General features: G+C 41.1%; 1 pseudogene; it reads right to left on the bottom strand.

The window, feature by feature from the left end:
- Window positions 1-6,771: 6,771 nt before the first annotated feature.
- Window positions 6,772-11,525, bottom strand: LOC137952637 (protein DETOXIFICATION 33-like; annotated as a pseudogene).
- Window positions 11,526-15,146: the final 3,621 nt, after the last annotated feature.

Below are 15,146 nucleotides of genomic sequence, written 5' to 3'. Positions count from 1 at the left end.
TGACGGTGTTTTCATTCTGCGCGGCCATTTTGGGCAGCAGTGTAGGGACAAGATAATTGATGATAAATTCCCGAAGAGCTGAGATGGTGTTTAAAACAAGTGCTAGTAAATTCTGCACCACCATCGCTTTGAAAAATTTTGATACGAGCAGAATGTTGATTTTCAACAAATTTGTGAAATTGAAGAAAAATATCATAGAAATCAGACTTCAATTTCAATGGGTAAAGCCAAGTGAAACGAGAATAATCATCAATAAATAAAATATAGTAAAGAAAACCCAAATTCGATGGTACTGGTGAAGGACCCCATATATCGCAATGAATTAATTCTAACAATTGAGATGACTTTTTTGCATTGCGAAGATAAGGCAAACGGTGACTTTTGGAAAGTTGACATGTAGCACATAAATGAGGAGAGGGCAATAATGAAGTAAGATGAAGATGTCCATCTTTATTTAATAAAGAGATAACAGAATGATGCACATGGCCTAATCGAGCATGCCATAAATCATAGGAGGCATGAAGAGATTTATTTTTCAAAACAGAAATAAGTGCTGAATTTCCACGCTCTAGCACATATAGACCTCCATCACGCCGACCGGTTGCCACCACCTTTCCCGTTTGGCGATTCTGAACAGTGAAAAAATTATTAGTAAACGTAACGGAGAAGGGAAAATCATTCGTTAATTTACTAATAGACAAAAGATTTTTAGTAAGATGAGGAACAACCAAAATATCTAATAATTGAAGATCTGGGGAAGGAGAAAGGGAACCAGTATGAGTAATAGGTAGAGATGCGCCATTCCCCACAATTACACGATCCTTACCCGTGTAGATTACCGTTTGATCCAACGAAGAGTGGACCGGGGTCATGTGGGTCGTGGCCCTCGTATCCACGAACCAGTCCGAATTTTGATTTTCGGACACGGAGCACTGCTGATTAAATGAATCGGCGAGATGCGTCGAAGGGTATTCCTCCCGTGAATACCGTTGCTGACAGCGATCGGCATAGTGGCCATCCTGACGGCAGATTTGGCACCCGGGGGGGGGCGACCATTGCTGGTGGTGGGACAACCTGAGCCGTGACCGGAATCACCGTGGCTGGAGACGGAGGTTCCTCTGTTTCCAGAACTGTAATGGCTGCCGTGACCGTTTCCGCGACCCCGGCGATGGCGAGAAGAGCCACCGGAGCGTTGATAGGAGACTCAGTTTGCAGTGAAAGCCGCAGGGGAGGGAGTCGTGGGCTCGAGAGATTTTTGAAAAATCTCGAAGCTTTCCGTGCGGGAGGCGATGTCGGAAAAACAAGGTAAGGGGGTTTGGGCCATTTGGGCGGAGGAAAATCCAGAGAATTCCGGGCTAAGACCCCGGAGGAACCAGTGAGCCTTGTCGGTGTCATCAATGGGACGACCGATGGCGTGAAGTTGGTCGCACAAGACCTTGAACGCGCGGGCGTAGACCATCACCGAGCGAGCTCCTCTTTTCATCAATTGAAGGTCGTCTTTGAGACGAATTTCACGGGCTTTTGACTTATGACTGAAGGAATTCTCTAGAGCAAGCCATACCTCACGAGAGGTGGAGAGACCGACGGCTTCAACCATAGCTTCTTTGGACAGAGAAGAAAGAAGAAGACTGAGAAGACGCTTCAACCATGATGAGTGCTTGAGGTTTGGTGTTTGAGACGTGGAAGGGTCAAAAAGAGGTGGTGGCACAAGAGTACCATCCACATGACCCAGCAGACCTTGACTGTCAAGGAGCGGAAGGAACTGACTCTTCCATAGAAGATAATTGGAAGATAAAAGTTTGATGGTGACCATGTGAAGCATGGTATTGAATGAGAGAAGATCAGAAGAAAATTCAGAGGCCATAGTGGATCACGGAATTTTAATCCAGAAGAGCTCTGATACCATGAGAAGAATTATTTAAAATTCACCACACATTGGGGTGCCATGCTTTCATTAATTTATAGGAGTGATATCCCTAATTACAGGGATTTACAATTGATTACAAGATATTGGATTTCTACATACAAGGAATGATTGAGCCTAATTAGCTCCTGTGATTGAGCTTAATTAGCTCCTGTGATGGAAGGCCCTAAACAGGGCAATGATCCTTAATTGATTGAGAATTAGTTTTATAGTCCTTAATTGATTGAGGATCAATCTCTTAAGGCAGTATCTTCAACAACAGTCCCTCCTCCTGGCGGACATCTTATTTTGCAAATGACTTCATGAATTTGATGTAAAATCCCCGCAAAAACCCATTATCGTTGTTGGAGTTGGATTCTGAAACCCATGGCAGGTTTTAGACCAGCTTCGTAGTGGTGAGAATGGGTTTCAAATAATCCAACCCACACTCGTCATGAGTCAAAGGTAAGTGCCTTTCCACCTTTTCGTTCCCTTGGTTTCAGGTGTTCCCTCGGTGTCAGGTTTTGGACCCGACTGTTTTCAAATCAATTTGATCCAGTTGAGTTGTGGCCAACTTAACAAGTGAGAAAACCATGTTAAAAATTAGGAATTTTTTTTTAAATAACCATTTTAAAAATATTGATTATCAAAATACCAACAAGTGAGAAAACCATGTTAAAAATTAGGGATTTTTTAAAAATAACCATTTTAAAAATATTAATTAGCAAAATACCTAATTTTGCTACTTAATTAAAAAAACTCAACTTTGACCGATCAAATTGCCATGTTGGACAATCAACTTGCCACATCATCATTGATAGCCAATGTGGCGACATATTAGATTCCTGTCAGCCCTAAAGCCACATCAGCCCTATTCTTCCCCCTTTCTTTTTCTTTTTCTTTTTCTTTTTTTTCTCCTTATTTTTCTCCCGTTTCATCTTCTTCCTGCAACATTCTCTCCTCCCCTCCTGGCGGTACTCAAAGTGACCCTCTTCTAGTGACCCTCTTCATCCTACAGTTTTCTTGTACCATGTTGGCGGTCTCTACCGGCCTAATCAAAATTGAGTATTTTGACAAATAAGTTTAGAAGATGGGTATATTGCTAAATATTTTTTAAAAAATAGGTATTTCCAAAAAATTCCCTAAAAATTAAATCTAAATGTGTGACATAAATGAGGCAAGGTGCATTCAAAAGTGCCATGTGACATAGTGGGGGAGGCAAATAGTGGGAGGTGTGGAATCGTTAGCAGGGGCAAGGATCAATGTCTCAGTTGTTAAAGATGTCTTACGTAAACCCGTACACCTGAAAATATAATACATCTTGCCCAACACCCAAAGGTCAGAATCACATATAAATTCCTTGTTACCCTGCTTTTTCATCTTCCATGATAGAAATGTGTTGCATCAAGCTTCTTCTGTGCCTTCATCTTTCCTATCTTGAACTAGCTTCAATTTTCTCCTCTGCCACACTTTATCGTCTCACAATCAAGCTAGTTGATGCTCCGATGGACCACCCCACATCATAATCCACTCCTCGGTGCAAAATACCTAGAGTGGATCAATCCATAAACATGGAAGACACATCAATGAAAGTGGGTAGCATTTAAGCCACTATCTTGTTATATATTGAACTAAACCACATTAGAGGATTAACCGAACTACACTTTATAATTGATTAAGGATGATATTTATACAATTTAGAATTGAGAAGATAAGTTTTACATAAGAAGATAAATACAACATGGGATAAATCCAATAACATCTTTTCCAATAACTGAAGGGATTATGTTTATCCCTTATCATATCTAAGAAAAGACTGAGCAAATATTGTTTCACCATTAAGGTAATTGGTAAGAGTTCCTATTTCTTTCAAACCTGATTGAAGAACAATAAACCTTGATTCTATTTATCCTTAATGTAATGGGATAACTTACCTCCTTTTGCTAGTTGGTTTTCAATGTGATCCATATCAATATAACTGTTTGAACGACAGTCCCTAATAACATCCCATACTAGATGCCCTGCAAGGGGATAAAGAGCAGAATTAAGTAAAACAATTCTTGCTTAGTTTTTTGTATTGAAATTGAGAATGTTAGGTTGTATTTGTTGGGTATATGACCATAGTCCCACATTGACTAGAAGTGGGGAAGATCATGGAATATAAGTGTGGACACTATCTCTATTGGTATGATGCCTTTTGGGAGTAAAGCCCAAGAGCAAATCCATGAGGGTTTAGGCCCAAAGTGGACAATATAATACCAATGTGGAGATAGGTAGTGTCCATAGTCCTTAAAAAGGATATCGGAGCTATGCCCCAGAGTTAGCCATGGTGGATGAATCCTCTAATGTCGAACAAAGGTGGTTGTCCTCGATTAGATCGCAAAGGGATCCATGGATGTGCTCTATTGGACAGGTGGTGTGCTCCGGATTCTTCATAGATGTGTCTAGGTCCCAACACGGTGAAGAGGAGTTGATCTAGATAGAGCATGCTCTCAAGACAAGTGGTACTCCATTTAAGTTGTGTGCTTACAACGCATTGGAGTGGAAAATCCGGGTTGGTAGAGAGTGGACAGATGGATGAATGTTTGAGGGGAGGCTTGGCGGTCCTTTGTTCGAGGGGAGGATTATTGGGTATATGACCAAAGTCACACATTGACTAAAAGTGGGGAAGATCATGGATATATAAGTGTGGACACTATCTCTATTGGTATGAAGCGTTTGGGGAGTAAAGCCCAAGAGCAAATCCATGAGGGTTTAAGCCCAAAGTGGACAATATCATACCAATATGAAGATAGGTAGTGTTCATAGTCCTTATAATTGGTATCAGAGCTGAGGTTCGTTTTGGGAGTAAAGCCCAAGAGCAAATCCATGAGGGTTTAGGCCCAAAGTGGACAATATCATACTAATGTGGAGATAGGTAGTGTCCATAGTCCTTACAATTGATATCGGAGCTAAATTTCGGGTTTGAGGAAAATGATGGTTAAAGACGAAGTGAAGGTATCAGGGATCGAAGAGTTCGATGGTACGGACTTTGGATACTGGAGGATGTAGATAGAGGACTACCTCTATGGGAAGAAACTCCATCTTCGACTATTGGGGAAGAAACCAAAAAAATTGGAGGCTGATTGGAATTTGTTGGATCGACAGATTCTGGGGATTATTTGCCTAACCCTGTTGAGATCCGTTGCACACAACGTTAGGAAGGTGAAGACAACTGCGAATCTCATGGAGGCTGTGTCAGGTATGTACGAAAAGCCCTCAATGAATAATAAGGTTTATTTAATGAAAAAATTATTAAATTTGAAGATGGCAGACGGTACACCTATTGCACAACATCTGAATGATTTTAATACTATCACAAATTAATTGTCATCTGTTGAAATTGAATTTGATGATGAGATACGTGCATTGATACTATTGGCTTCATTGCCAAATAATTGGGAAGCCATGAGAATGGCTGTGAATAATTATGTCTGTAAATCAAAATTGAAATATGATGATGTTCGTGATTTGATTTTGGCTGAGGAGGTGCGCAAGAGGGATTCAAGCGAGACTTCATGTTTGAGTTGAGCATTGAATGTTGATTCTCGGGGGAGACCACATGACAGGAACTCAAACAGAAGCAGATCAAAATCAAACAACAGGGGCAAGAGCAAGTCAAGGCCTGGTCAGCAGGCAACTTGGTGGAATTGTGGCAAAGTTGGCCACATAAAAAGGAACTGTGGAAACCCTGAGAAGACTGAGAATGATAGTGCTAATGTAGTAACTGAAGAAGTACATGATGCACTATTGCTTGCTGTTCATAGTCCAGTTGATGATTGGATACTGGATTCAGGGGCTTCCTTCCATACATCTTACCTTTGGGAGATAATAAAAAATTATGTTGCAGGTGATTTTGGGAAGGTGTATCTGGCTGATGGAGAGGCTTTGAATGTGGTGGGGATGGGAAACATTGATATTGTACTCCCTAACAAGAATAAATGGACCTTGCAAAAGGCCAGACACATTCCTGAGTTGAAGAAGAACCTCATTTCGATTGGACAATTTGATGATTGTGGCCATTCAATGGTGTTCTCAGATAACACCTGGAAGGTTACCAAAGGGGCATTGGTAATGGCTCGGGGTAAGAAAAATGGTACTCTCTATTTGACTACCGGTTTGAAGAACACTATTGCTACTACCGTTGCAAAAAGCACAACTGATTTGTGGCATTGCAGGCTTGGCCATATGAGTGAGAAGGGCATGAAAGAACTGTTGTCCAGAGGCAAGCTACCAGAACTGAAATCAGTTGATCTCAGTATGTGTAAAAGTTGCATTATAGGGAAAGAGAAGAAAGTCAATTTTTTGAAGGGTGGCAGAACATTGAAGAAAGAAAAACTGGACCTTGTGCACACAGATGTGTGGGGACCTTCTCCAGTGGCATCCGTTGGAGGTTCTCATTATTATGTCACGACATTGATGATCACAACAAGAAGGTATGGGTTTATTTTTTGAAGCATAAATTTGATGTATTTAATGTATTCAAATTTTGGAAGGCCATGGTTGAGACTAAGACATGCTTGAAATTGAAATGTTTGATGTCTGATAATGGTGGTGAGTACATTGATGGCGGGTTCAAGGAATACTATGCAGCTCAGGGTATCAGAATGGAGAAGATCATTTCTAGGACACCACAACAAAATGGAGTTGCTGAACGTATGAACAAAACCATTAATGAGTGTGCTAGAAGCATGAGACTGCACGCTGGATTACCACCTACTTTTTGGGCAGATGCAGCCATCAATTCCATTGGATTGTGGATTGCCTGAGGAGGCCTGGAGCGGGAAAAAGGTCAAATTTTCTCACCTTAAAATTTTTGGTTGTCTTTCTTATGTTTTTGTTGATTCTGATGCTCGTAGTAAGCTTGATGCCTTTTGGGAGTAAAACCCAAGAGCAAATCCATGAGGGTTTAAGCCCAAAGTAGACAATATCATACCAATGTGTAGATAGGTAGTGTCTATAGTCCTTACAGTAATGACCAGAGTATTTAGCTTGAATTCGAAGCCAAGCAAGGCTCCCACTGGTAATCCTATAAGGTAGTAGCATCCTACGTTGATAACTGCTACCAAAGCTTGCCATCCCGCACCTACTGCCACACCTGAAATTTTGCGAAAACAGGTGTAACCCAATTCTTGACTGACAAATGTGAGACCATTAAAGCTGTAAATTCTGAGGAAAACAGGGTACCGGAGAGGACTGGCTGAATGCTGCTCAGAAGGATGGTTGCTGCCAAAAGATATCCCAGTTTAGATGTTTCCCTTACAACGACAGGTTTATCTGTGAACAGCTTGGGGAAATCAGATCTTGTTAGGAGAACTATACTCACGAAGAGTAATCCAAATACTACTAATGTGGATACAGCTACCACAACTGAAAATTTTGCTGCATTTGCATGGCCAACCCCAAGTTCGTTTGATACACTTGGTGCTTGATGCATGAAATGTTCTAGAGAAGTAGATAATGTTTAAGCATAATTTATGTATGATCATAATGAGTTCCAAATAAGATATTTTCACTGGTAGGAAAATAATTTTTTACCAAATTGAAATAGCATCCAAAGAAATTTCAGCATTTTTTAAGGAACCAACTAGAAGGATCACTGCAGTGAAGTACCAAAGCTCCAAGCTGAAAACCAGATTTTGACAATCAGCACATAGAAACCCATAATCAATTCAAGTACCAAAATGCTTTGATCTCAACACTTACCATAACACAATTGCCGATGAAAGTGAGAGCTTTATGAAGTGCCCTGAGACGAAGGATTTGGGATAAGAGAAGAGAATAGAGGAAGAAGAGACGAAGAAGAATTAGGAGGAGAAGAGAATTAGAGATAAGAAGAGACTAATTGAGAATCAAATCCATATATCTACATTCCATTTCATCCCAGCTATATATAGCCATATAATTAAAGGAAAACTAACCACTAATTAACAACTGATAATAACTACCTGAACAACCCACAAACAGCAACTGCATTAGCTACGTACTACCTTCGTGGTCTTTCTGCGTGTGACCATATCATTCCCCACCCCTTAAGATCCTTGTCCTCAAGGATGACATGAGGATAGGCTCCTTGTCCTGAAGCTAGTATATAAGCCACCAGACCAACTTTCGTAATGACTTTGTATGGAACCAAGAAATGTTATCAAACTTCATGGAGGGTCTGGTTTTGGTTGATCGCCCTCAATATCCCTGATGCCCATAGGGGGAAAATCCTCGATTATAAATAATTGTGGTCGTTCATAACGATGGCCTGGAACGAACTCCTCATCACAATAATAGCATAACCCCTTCTCTCGATGTTCTCGTGCCTCTTGGTTGGTTATTCGGCGGAAGGTTGTTGGTTGAGTATTAAGGCTTTGGTTTATGTGTTGGGTTGGTGGAGGACCTAGCACCCCAGCTATTGGGTTGGTTGAGACCTTTGGTGTCGCAAAAGTTGGTTGGGAAAGTAATTGGTGATTTGGTTACCTCTGCAGCTGATTGTGTTCCTCGATGAGCCGAGCCACTCCTATTGTATCTGCCAAGGTTCTAGGTTGTTTAATTTTAACGTCAATGCGAATGTTGTCTCAAAGTCCTGCAATAAAATAACTAATTAGAAATTTTTCCTGTAGGTCGTCCACTCGGTGGGAAAGCATTTCAAAAGCTTCTTGATAAGCAACTATGGTTGTGGTTTGTTTAAGGCGATTCGAAGCTTCTGAAGGGTCCTCGTAGTCGGTTGGACCAAATCGAAGTTGTATAACCTTGGTAAACTCATCCCATGCGAATGGTCCGCGAAATTTCATCAACCACCTGTGCCATTGCAAGACGATGCCCTCTAAATGGAAGGAGGCTAGCTGAACTTGTAGTTCTGGTGCAATGTGTTTGAATTCAAAGTATTGCTCAGCCTTGTAAATCCATCCAATTGGGTCATCTCCATTAAACTTTGGAAAGGACAACTTGAGGTGTTGATGAGAGTGGTCATTTATAGTGTTTGAGCGAGAAATCTGTGGATGTGAGGATTCATCACATGCAAATGGGTTGGTTTTAGAAGGGCTAATGTTTTGGCTACGGAAGGCTCGAAGAGCCTGGAGCTCGGTTAACACGGCTTGTAAGGCTGCGTTCACCTGATCAAAACTTGACTCGTGTCGTGCCAAGATTTTGTTGACCTCGTTGCGGAACTCTGTGTTCGTTTTGCCGCGAGTAACAATGGACGGAACCAGTTTTTTTTTTGGCTCTAGGTTTCGGAAAGCTCCAGAGAAGACTTTCGTCAAATCTGGATGAGTATACGGCGACGTCAATAGTAGTAGCAAACGAGAACTTTTTTCTTCCCTAAATTCTCGATTGCGGTACCATGGGCGGCAATAACGAAATTATCAATTTTTGGTTCCGTCGGCGGCGATGACGGCTTCAGTGGTGCAGCTCAAGTCCCGACAACGGCAACAACAGCGCTAATGAAGGTCTGCGGCTCAGATTTTCAATGGCGAGGAAGGTTTGTGGCTTTGATTTCTTTTCGAACAGAGATTTGCGAGTCTGAATTCAGAATTTCTTCCCAGCGACCGAGTAAGGTCTGCGGTGACTTTGATTTCGGAGTTTCTTTCCTGAAGAGAAGAAGAGGCGAAGAGGCGATGACGGCTTCGGTGGCAGAGGTCGAGTTCCGGCAACGACATGGTTGAGGAAGTCGGTGGCTCTGTTTTCTTCCCAAACAGAGATTTTCGACGCGGTTTTTTTCGGAATTTCTTCCCGGTGACAGAGGAAGGAAGTCGATTCTGACAGCGTTGAGGAAGATCTACAGGTCTGATTCACAGCAGCAACGGTAGCGGCGAGGAGGTGATGACGGCTTTGGTGGTAGAGGTCAAGTCTCGACAGCGGCAACAACAGCGTTGAGGAAGTCGGTGGCTTCAGATTTTCTCTGATTTCGAAATTTTTTCCCGAACAAAGATTTTCTCTGATTTCGGAATTTCTTCCCGGCGACAGAGGGAAGGGCTGCGGTAACTCCGATTTTTGGAATTGCTTCTCGGCGACGGAAATTGACAGCCGAGAGAGGAGGGAAGATTCATGGCAGAGTTCAGTACGAATTGGAAGAGAAGCTACGTCGGAGGGAACAAAAAAAATGTTGGAACATAGAGGTTTGAAAGGAAGCGGCAACAGCAGTTTGGAGAAGATTATTCCGAGTTTTGGAAAGACGGGAAGGACGGAAGGAAAAAAATTGATTTTCTGGGTAGAGTTGGGGAAATTGAAGACCGTTGACAGAGAGAGACGTAGAGACAGAGGAAGGGAACTCGCGGAATGGAATCCCAAAGTCATAACTGCTCTGATACCACTGATACGAAGGATTTGGGATGAGAGAAGAGAATAGAGGAAGAAGAAACGAAGAAGAATTAGGAGGAGAAGAGAATTAGAGATAAGAAGAGACTAAATGAGAATCAAATCCATATATCTACATTCCATTTCATCCCGGCTATATATAGCCATATAATTACAGGAAAACTAACCACTAATTAACAACTGATAATAACTACCTGAACAACCCACAAACAGCAACTGCATTAGCCACGTACTACCTTCGTGGTCTTTCGCACCAGGTAGATAAACTGTGCCTAGTTAATGAACCACCAAGAAATATTCCCCGCCATGGCTGCTCCAATCAGACCATGTCCGAGCTTTGTAACAGGCACCCAATTCAACAGACCATGAAGGGCTAATGCCACGGAAGATATAGCAGCCATGGCCCAAACTCTGCTCTGAGATTGAAAAAACTTCTGTAGTGGGAAATTCACTGCATAACCAAACAATTGTGGAAGCACCCATATGCAGTATTTGCCTACAACTTCAGATATCTCATCCGTTTGATGGAGGAGTTTCAAGATGGGTGTTGTGAATATGTAAACTGGTGCCAGAAGTATAGCAGTCACCCAAGTAATTATCCATGATCTTTGCATGTAAACTCAAAGCATATGAAATTTTCCTGCCCCAACTGCTTGACCACAGAGTGTTTCCAAGGCGCTTCCCATTCCTAGCTATGAATCAGTTGAAATGCTTTGATTCTACTTTTAGATATTAACAGTGTGAGTGTGTGTAATGTGTGAGAGAAAGAGAGAGAGAACTGAACCATAGAAGAATGAAGAAGCAGATTTGTGCCCACGGAAGTGCATAAAGGAGATGCAAAACCAGCAAGAGATAAATGGATTAGCAGAAGCCATGAACGAATCGGTGCCTACAGACAAGGAGAAAGAAAAACGAGAAGCATGGTAGACGAACATACCGTGATTGCAAAAACAAAGCCTTCGATGACATTCTGAACAACGGATACAGCAGCAAGCTCCACAGTCCCAAGGTGCCCAACGAAGGCCACAGTCACAAACCCAATGGTGAACTGCAGCACAGAAGTGAGTATCGCAGGGGCTGCTATGTGCTACAGCTTCTTTGATTCACTCCAGGTCTTCTGGCCTCACCTTCTCTTACCCAGAACAGGAACACCCAACAACCTTCGTGTTGCCCTTTTTGTCCTTTTGTCTTTCCGCCGTACCAATCCAAAGTCTACAAGAACCCAACTTTGTAAACAGTATTTAGACTCGCGAAACAAGAAGCTATACATGACTCCCATGCAATCGCAGAGGGCTTGTCCGCGTGGGGTTTTCTATCGTGCAACGCCACCCTTTTCGGAATAGGCAGATTGCCCAGTCCTTTTGTCAATATACCTACGCAAGTGTGTTTAAGGAAAGCGGTTGGTGTTTGACTTGCAATTGTGTTCACGGACTTTTTGAATGAACGGTAAAGAAATCTCATAATTGGTGGTGATAGTTTGTAAATAACATAATATTTTGACTTTGTAAAAATTCATCAACTAATAGGTTAGTGTTTCATAAGAATAGGACGAATAGGACTATTTTGACTCCTCTCAATCACACTTCTGTTTAGATGATTCTTGTTATAAAATTGTATATAAATACTACTCTAAATCAATATAAAATAATAATTCAATTCAATCAGCAACAATCTATTATATGGTATCAAAGTAACTCGTTAAATCCTCTATAGTTGTAGTCTTCTGGAATCTCTTCTTTTTTAGATATCTTGCTTTTTGTTTACGCCTGTAACAGCCTCTCTGTAACAGCCATTGGCACTGTCATCGGTGCCCGCAACTCGTTGTTCTTCAGCAACCCATTCGAGCCTCTATCACCATCAACTATTCCTCTTCTCTCGCCTACATTCATTCCTACACAACCACGATAATTTGTGTGCCTCCGACAACCCTGGCCAAGCCTTCAGAATGGTGTTCTATCGTACGCAGCAACCGCCCAGGCTCTAAAGCACAACCGCTCCCGATTGTATCAGCAGGAGGTTGAAGAAGAAGCGCACGTGTGAATTTCACATGTGTTAGAGAGAGAAAAAAAATCTCACGGTCCACCTCACTACCTATTTTACGTACATCAACTTAGCAAGATCAATCACTATGTCCACTATAAACCTCTCTCCAAATCCAACTTATAATGTTGGGATCCAATAAGATCAAGTGATCCTTAATACCCTCATCGGCTCTTTGTCTCATAAAATTATCCCATTCTTTGTGCGAGACACCACCTCTAGAGAATCATGGACTATTCTTGCCAATACATACACCAAACCATCTTGTGGCCACATTAAACAAGTCAATAATCTTGTCACATATCCCACCAAATGTACTATGAATATCACTGATTTTATTAAATACATTAAATCACAAGCATATGAGTTTGATAAACTTGAAGCACCAATGGATGAGGAATACCTTACAAAAAAGGTCTTGGATGGACAGGAGATGACTAAAAAGAGCTGGTTCGTGTTGTTCAAGCTTGAGACATACCCATAACCTTTGATGAGCTTCATGAGAAACTTCTATTTTTGAATATACCATTCATGAAAACATAACACCTAATGCACATCTTCCAATCATTGCAAATCGAACGAACTACACAAATACCACTTGGCACCCACCAATGTCCAATAACAGCTGGCGACCTCCCCCTCAATATCCTACTGATCATGTGGGATGGCACTCGTCGCCTAACAACCCTAGCCGACCACCCGTGGCTACCAACTTAGGTGCTCCAACTTACAGACCTTGACCCCATTCATATTTGGGGTATTGTCAAATTTGTGGTATACAATGGCACTTGGCTAAGCGATGTCCATTATTTCAACTCATACCAATTCAGCCAACCAACAAAGGATTTCCACCTCCTCATACTTCGGTAGCACCTTGGCAACCACGAGCTCATTATGTTTCTAACGTCACCTCCAACAATCTGTCTTGGTTACTTGATAGTGGAGCATCTCACAATGTCACAACAGATTTGAGCAACTTATCTTCTCATGTACCCTTTACTGGTTATGATGATGTTGTGGTTAGCAATGGTATTGGTCTCTCCATCAACCACACCGATTCTATATCTCTTCCAACTCCCACTACTACCTTAACTTTGAATGATGTCCTTTGCGTACCAACCATGCAAAAGAACTTAATTTCTATCTCTCAATTTTGAACTACTAATAATGCTTTTGTTGAATTTTTACCATCTTTCTTTCATGTGAAAGATCTTTGCATTGGGGCAACCTGTTTGACGGGAAACACTAGAGATGGAGTGTATGAATGATTGGCTAGTAAAATTTGTCTTCTCCAATTCTTGGCTTCTCTCAAGTCAAAACCACATCATCCAATTGACATCATTGATTAGGTCATCCACTCGTATTTCAATAGATTTTTTTGTCATGCATGTCTTTGCAATAAAAGTCATAGGATGACTTTCTCTACTTCATCTCTTACCTCTACATAACTACTTGAAATTATTTTTTCTAATATATGGTTTTCTCCTATTTTCACAAGATAGTTTAAAATACTATGTCATTTTCATTGATCAATTTACCAAATACATATGGTTTTACCCATTCGAAAGAAAATCTAAAGCTTAGTATTTTTTCACCATTACAAAGCCATTGTGAGAAATTACATCAAAAGAAAAATTATCACACTATTCAAACAATGGGGGGAGAATATATGGGCCTCAAAGATTTGGCATCTCTCACCTAACCACACCACTCCATACACATAAACACAACGGCTACTCAAAAAGACAACATCATCATATTGTTGAAACTGGTCTCACCTTACTTTCTCATGCCTCCCTTCCAATTACCTTTTTGCCCATGTCTTTTCCACTGTTGTCTATTCAATCAATAATAGTCCAACCACTACACTCAATCTATCATTTCCCTATGAATTAATTTTTCACAATACGCCAAATTATTCTAAACTAAAGATTTTTGGTTGTTTATGTTATTCTTGGTTTCGTCCATATACATCTCACAAACTTGATCATCGGTCTAAGCCATGCGTATTTTTTGGATACTCGTTATCTAAAAGTGCTTACTTATGTTTTGAACTATCTACTTTGAAAATATTTGTTTCTCGCCATGTCAAATTTTTAGAGTCAGTCTTCCCGTACATCTCCCTTAATTTTCACCTACCCCCTCCCACCTTCACCACCTTAGATACTTTGATTCCCCATGTCCTTACTATTTCATCAACTTCGTCACCTCAACTGACTTCTAACACTCCACTGCAAGGATACCCTCAAGATATGCCTCCTTTTGATGATAATTCACAAACCTCTAAGATACCCACACATCAAACAAAAACTGAGCAACAACCATGACCCATCTAACCATCACCATATGTTATCCATCCATCCATTGAAACACAATCTACCACCCAATAACTCACCCAACATCGCATGACCACTCAGTCCAAAAAAGTATCCGTAAACCAATTAAAAAACTCAACCTTCACACACACCTAACATTGCAACCTGACTCTAGACCTTCTTCCATGACTCAAACCCTCAAAAATCATAACGGGCATTGAACTATGTCTAAAGAATATGATGTTTTTGGTCGTAATGGGACGTGGGAGCTAGTTCCCCCTAATGGTATCACTAATCTTGTTGGTTGTAAATGGATTTTTTGAATAAAAAAGCACTCTAATGGGTCTATTGATAAATTTAAAGCTCGTCTTGTGGCCAAAAAAATTTCATCAATGACCATTTATGGATTACCATGAGACTTGTAGCCCAGTTGTTGAGCCCACCACCGTGAGACTTGTACTTTATATTGCAGTTAGCAATGGTTGGTCCCTTCATCAAGTCGATGTGAACAATGCTTTTCTTCAAGGTCGGTTCTTAGAAAATAT

The sequence above is a fragment of the Aristolochia californica genome, unplaced genomic scaffold, assembly GCF_029961685.1.
Source record: "Aristolochia californica isolate CCGP_79_NKW_82.1479 unplaced genomic scaffold, dmAriCali1.0.hap1 SCAF_16, whole genome shotgun sequence".
NCBI lineage: Eukaryota > Viridiplantae > Streptophyta > Magnoliopsida > Piperales > Aristolochiaceae > Aristolochia > Aristolochia californica.
Note: the sequence above shows the minus strand (reverse complement) of the source record. Positions and strands in the feature narration are given on the sequence as shown.